This window comes from Anabrus simplex, chromosome 1 (genome assembly GCF_040414725.1).
Source record: "Anabrus simplex isolate iqAnaSimp1 chromosome 1, ASM4041472v1, whole genome shotgun sequence".
NCBI classification, from domain to species: Eukaryota; Metazoa; Arthropoda; class Insecta; order Orthoptera; family Tettigoniidae; genus Anabrus; species Anabrus simplex.
In genome coordinates, this window is record NC_090265.1 from 538152725 (window position 1) to 538159030 (window position 6306).

Sequence of the window (6306 nt, forward strand, 5' to 3'; positions counted from 1 at the left end):
ATAACTAGTAGACTTGGTCACTAGTGGGAATTGTACTAAACGAGCAAAAGAAGTGTATTTATTCAATTTTGTCATATCCGTATGTGATATGACACATTATTCACTTCAGTATCTTTATGTGGTATAAAAAACTTTTTGGTAGCACTGCTGCTTCTGGTTCTGGGTATCAGAGAGCTTGAGACTGAACATAAAACACAGTCTAACCACATACGTATAGTGCTACTGTCTCACACTGCACTGTGCAACACAACATTAAACTACATTTTATTAGATTACTGTGCAAAATAAACTTTTAAGAAATGTACTATTTAACACTAGTTTTTATAAGTTTCACAGGCTTTATAATGCACATACAGTACATACAAACTGATCAGTTATGACAGTCACTTGTGAGGACATATAGTGCAGCTAGGACAGTACTTGCACAGGGGCTGTTCTAGCTCGTTAACAGTTCCCTGTCTTCTGCAGTTTCATAGCTACTGTAATATATTTCTTCAAGGGTATAAATTTATTTAAAGAAATATAACATGATTATTAAAAAATGAAAAATGTTTGTTTTGCACATTATTTGCACTCAGTACCTACTATATTCAGATGAAACTAATTTGTATACATTTTCTTGGCTTGAGAGGTATGTATTTCAAAGGAAACCTGCCTCTATCCTCCTTCCTCAGTCTTTCATTCTCACTTCACTATGTCTCAAGCTCTCTGGGATATGCTGTAGTGCTGTTTGACTTTGCAAGTGCCATAAACCATTCAGCTTATTTTTTATTTTTGTACTTGATTTCATTTAAAGCAGCTGTTTTTTTTTTTTTTTTTTTTTTTTTTTTTTTTTTTTTTTTTTTTTTTTTTTTTTTTTTTCCTGTATCAACAAGTTCTTCAAGTGACTGATTCTGATCTTGTTTATTGGAATATTTTGAAATTTTCCCCTCTGTTTACATCTCCCTAATGTTAGATTGATGTGCTATACTCGATTGGTAAGCGGGTATCAGATCAGGAATATAGTATTCATATTGACTAGTCATACATGATGTCTGTAATTTAGAATTTTGTAAAATCTTAGTGGAGATTATTTTCTATGTACATTAAGAGTTTTTATGAAGTGGCTGTGAACAAATGTAGCTACTATTTCTTGTGATTAAAGTCTAATTAATTAATGGTCCTGTATTTACTATATGAGCCTTTTTGGGGCATATATTTCTCTCGCTATTGAGTAGAATGAATTGTTTTGATCTGTATGATATGAAATAAAATATCCTCTAATAAATGAGCAAGACTACTTATTCTTATTATACCTCTTAGTAACCTTCATTTGGTGTATTCATTTGCCTGGCTGAGTAGCTCAGATAGTAGAGCGCTGGCCTTCTGAACTCAAGTTGGCAGGGACAGTCCTGTTTCAGGCTGGTGGTATTTGAAAGTGCTCAAATACGTCAGTCTCATGAAAGTAGATTTACTTGCACATTAAAGAATTCCTATGGGACAAAATTCCGGCACTTCGGCATCTCCGAAAACCTTCAAAGAAGATAGTGTAATGTAAAACCAATATTATTATTATTGTATTTATTTCATATATTGTAACAAAATGTATAAGTTTAGCAGATGGAATTGCTTTGAATTGTAAATAAGCCTGCAAAGACAATGTCAGCAGCCAGTGGATGTTGCTTGTATTGTATTTTAGCATATTCTATGGATCTCAGAACTACTGTAAATTGAACATGTTTGAATACTGATTAAGTGATTACTGTCCATATTCTGTTTTGTGGTGGTGGTGGTGGTGGTGGTGGTGGTGATGATGATACACCTTGCTGTTTCTATTTTTATTTTTATTTTCTCTCTCAGTAGTAGAAAGTGCTCTAACACAGTAATATGTTTGTTTTAAATAGTGTTATGAAATCAGAGTAATTAAGTGGTATCCTCTACCATCAGTATGTAATCTGTATTCAGTAATAAATCAGTGTAATTAAGCATGTATCTATCATCGCTATGTAATCAGTGTTCAGGAATATATAAGCAGCATCACTTACAGTTCTTTTAAACATTATGTTATTAACAAATGAATCTAATTTTGCATGGAATAGGCCTATGATATTAAAAATATAGACACAATGATGTCTTCAAGTTTAAATGGAATTCAAGAAATGGAAAAAAAAAACAACCACTTGCAATCTTAACAATTATTATGGTCTGTTATCTAAGACTTATGAAAAACTGTCTTCCATTTCTGTATCCAATAGTCTACATTTCGACTGAGAGTGAGCGGCTTTCTAGACTTTGAAGAAAACCATAATTTACCTGAAAATTATTGCTGTCTAAGCAGTGACAAGAATACTGGTAACTTTCTCATTATTCAATGAGTGTTCATAAAAGGATTGTAAACAAAAATAATAATTTAACTCACATAATGTAAGTTATATTGTAACATGCATTTATTGTTTTGATGTTTGATTAGAGATATATTCTGCTTCATTTTTCTCTGTAATCTTGATAATTTCATCGTCAATTTTCTCTTAAATTAACAGTTACTTTTAGTTTTCGGAAGCACTTTTGTTAGAATAGATTACAAACTTCATAAATAATGAGTACGGTAACATTATATAGGGTGGTCAGAAACAACGTGAACTGAGTATATGAGCATTAGAGGGTTGGTCACACTGATAAATAGTTCAAAAAATTTAATTTGATATCTCGCACTGTTGTCATGTTATCAGCTGCTGAAGTTAGCCAATTACATTGCTTTGCGGGAGAATTCAAATGAGCTTCATGAGGCATTGTTGCTAAATCTCCACATGGCTTAGGCCGCGTGCACACCGAGCGCGCTTCGCATAGTGTGTTGCGTGTTGCTCAACGCTAAGCATAACCAGTGCTTTGTGAGTAATCCAGGTGTTCACACCGTCCGCGCTCTGCTGTGCTGAACGCCTACCTTACAGCTAAGCGAAGCGCCAAACAACGCGCAGTGTTGGTTATTTGCTTAGCGTTACCTAGCTTGTTCTGAAGCTATGGAAGAAGAAATTATTCATGCAGTGTTTCAATGAGAAGAAATATGGAACCCAAGACACAAAAACTATAAAAATGTAACTGTTTTGCAAAATAAGTGGACTTACGTATCTACAACAGTTTTATCGCATTCCTACAGTAAACATATACAGTAATATTACTTCTACTGTCACACTTTACTGGGCTTAACATTGTGACAGGATGAAATTGCGTATGTATTTTAGGTCATAAGTGTCCGAGGAGAAGTTCGGCTGGCCAGGTGCAGGTCTTTTGAGTTGACGCCCGTAGGTGACCTGCATCGTGATGAGGATGAAATAATTATGAATACACACATACACCCAGCCCCAGTGCCAATGGAATTTACTAATTATGATTACAATTCCGACTCTGCCGGGAATCGAACCCGGGACTCCTGTGACCAAAGGCCAGTACGGTAACCATTTAGCCATGTAGCCGGACACTTTGTGACAAAGTGCATAGAATCTATAATTTTGCAAATGGAGGTTGGTAACATGAAGAATATCACTCTGCAGGCCAGGAGTGGGTTTGGAAGTAAATATGATATTTGTCACACATTTACTTCACTTTTGTAACGATGATAAATTGTGTATGCTAATTGTAACAGTATTGTAAAATACTATTTATAATTATTATATAAAGAGCGTGATTTAGCCGGAAATTTAATTTCCACGTGTTTGCTGCACGGTGCTCCTGGACAATTGGGAAAATTTAATTTCTCCCAATACTTCCCTGCTACTTGTCGCCACATTTCAGTTGTAGGGTTTGGAAGGTCAAAGGTATTTTTTGTCATTCTTAAGTAATCCTAAAATTTATCGCGATAAAGTCTTGCATCTCTGTGCAAACGATGGAATTCTACGAAAGTAATTCGTTCTTCATTAAATTCATGAATCCACTTTCGATTCTTCTTTCTAATTTTTAATTTTAGGTGACTGTTATCCATCAGTAAACTGTTTCTAGTGTACTTGGATAACGGCATTAGTTTGTGACGACCCTAAAACGCCTCGCGCCGATCTAAGCTGAGAGCACGGCGTAGAGTTTTCGGTGTGAACAGCAAGCACGCCTTGCGCTATGCATAGCATTTCACGCTACACGCGACACACTATGCGAAGCGCGCTCGGTGTGCACGCGGCCTAAGACCGGCTTGAGAACCATGCCGAGAAGTAAGCATCAAACACGTCATAGGTTTCAGCTGATGTCACTGTAGCGTACTTGCTATGAGGCAATCTTATCAGCATGGAGATCCGTGTTCAAATCCCTCCCCTGGAAAAGTTTATTTCTTCTATTGGTGTTCTTAGGCCAGTCATAAGCCATGTGCAGATTTAGCAACACCACCTCGCAAAGCCCATTTGAAGACACCCACGAAGCAATCTAATTGGCTAACTTAAGCAACTGATAACATAACAATGGCTCAAGATATCTTTTTTTATTTATTTATTTATTTATTTACCAGTATCATTATTACCAGTATGACCTACCCTCTGACGCTCATATACCCGGCTTGCATTGTTTCTGACCCACAGTTAGTGTACAACTGAAGACTAATAGGGGGTACGAGTACCCACAGGTCTACACGACATAGTGTTTTGGGGTACATGAAAAAATGTACAGTGATTGGGAAAAAAAGTAGTTTCAGTAATGAAGAATATCATAAGTCCGTAAGACAAAATGTGTACAAGTCAGAAGTTGTGAAATTAATTAATTGTAGTGATAAAGGATTTTTTGATTATTTAATTTCCAAAAGTGTCGGTGATCCTTGAATTGATATATCGGTGGATGTGCTTCTGCAGTGCACCCGCATCACTTGCCATACTCTCAACGTGATGTGTCTTCAGCTCTGCTTATTGGCGACTTCCCACAGAAGAGAGTTGGCAACCCTATTTGTGATTGAATATTCAGATGAAATTGAGAGCTGTTACACATGCTGTGTCTGAACTGATGTTTTTGTAATAAGTGTAGGTTGTGTGTTCCAATTCTTCAGTTTTAAACGTAATATGGATCAGTGGTTAAAAACTGGTACAGTGAGAAACACTAAGACTAATGTAGAGGTAGTGTACCCTTCTACCTGTCCTGGATTATGCCTGGCTAAGCCCTTTTGTATCAAGATCATGGAGCATCTAAATGGCCCTCTGAATCTAACTAAAACTTATTCTATAAGGACAGGATCAGAGCCCATAACTGTGAATGGGAACTGTATCAAAGTAAGCGATAAAAATCTAGTTTCTTATTCTAAAAATCAAACCCAAGTAATAAAAGAAATATTTATTACTGTACAAAATCCCATTGAAATAACATGGGGCTACAACCCCTCTGTGATTAATTCATTAACTCTTGTTTCTTGGAAACTGGGATACGTTATCACACAGACGCGGATAACAAATAAGTCTTATCAACTTTGGTCCGGAGACCATTAATCAACAATATGTTTATATAAGAGAAAGGAATAATTTTTTGCATCCAAAAGAAATTCTCCCTACTTGTACGGGCACGTCATATTACATAACCAAGCAAATGCACTCTGGATATGGGACCATCCCTATAACCCTCAAAAAGACAGATTCTAAATGTTATGGTCGCGGCCATGACAGCACAGATGGGAAGATCTTCAAATGTGCACGGTGCTCTCAACCAAACCATGAACATATCAACAAATACAACACACAAGCAATACATACATGACATGGAAATTACCAAACTCAACATCAAATCCATCTTGCCTGCAGTAAAATACACATGGGGCAAATAACATCATAATAGGCGCGCAGGCCATGAGCCCTTGCACTCTTGGCCTCAAGGCTGGTCAGCCGGGCTTCGTCTTCGGTCCAAGCAATGACTCCTATAGTTAAGACATCCCATTTAATTATACAAGCTGCTGTATGGCTCATCAATCTACATAACTGGGGTCTACCCTCAGCCAGTACACCCCCACAAAAAAAAAAAAAAAAAACACACATTTAAAAACATCGTCTGCAGTATTTCATCCTGCATATTTTGTATACTTCCTCAACCGATTCTCGGCAATTTATTAATTCCATTAACTCTATTCTTGGTGAGTGCATCAAAACTCAATTCGCTTTCTCAATAGTGGCCCTGGTCTGGTATGACCACAGGTTACATTACAGAACCATTCAACCCCTTGTCATTCAAGAAGACCCTCATTATTCAAAGATGCACAATTGTACTTCCTCATCTGCAACAGTATCTGAAAATATTGTGCACTACAGAAGATGTCAAATATACATACATGCCCTGAAATTAAATGGATGCCTTCTGTTCTCTATCCTCCCAGTTCAA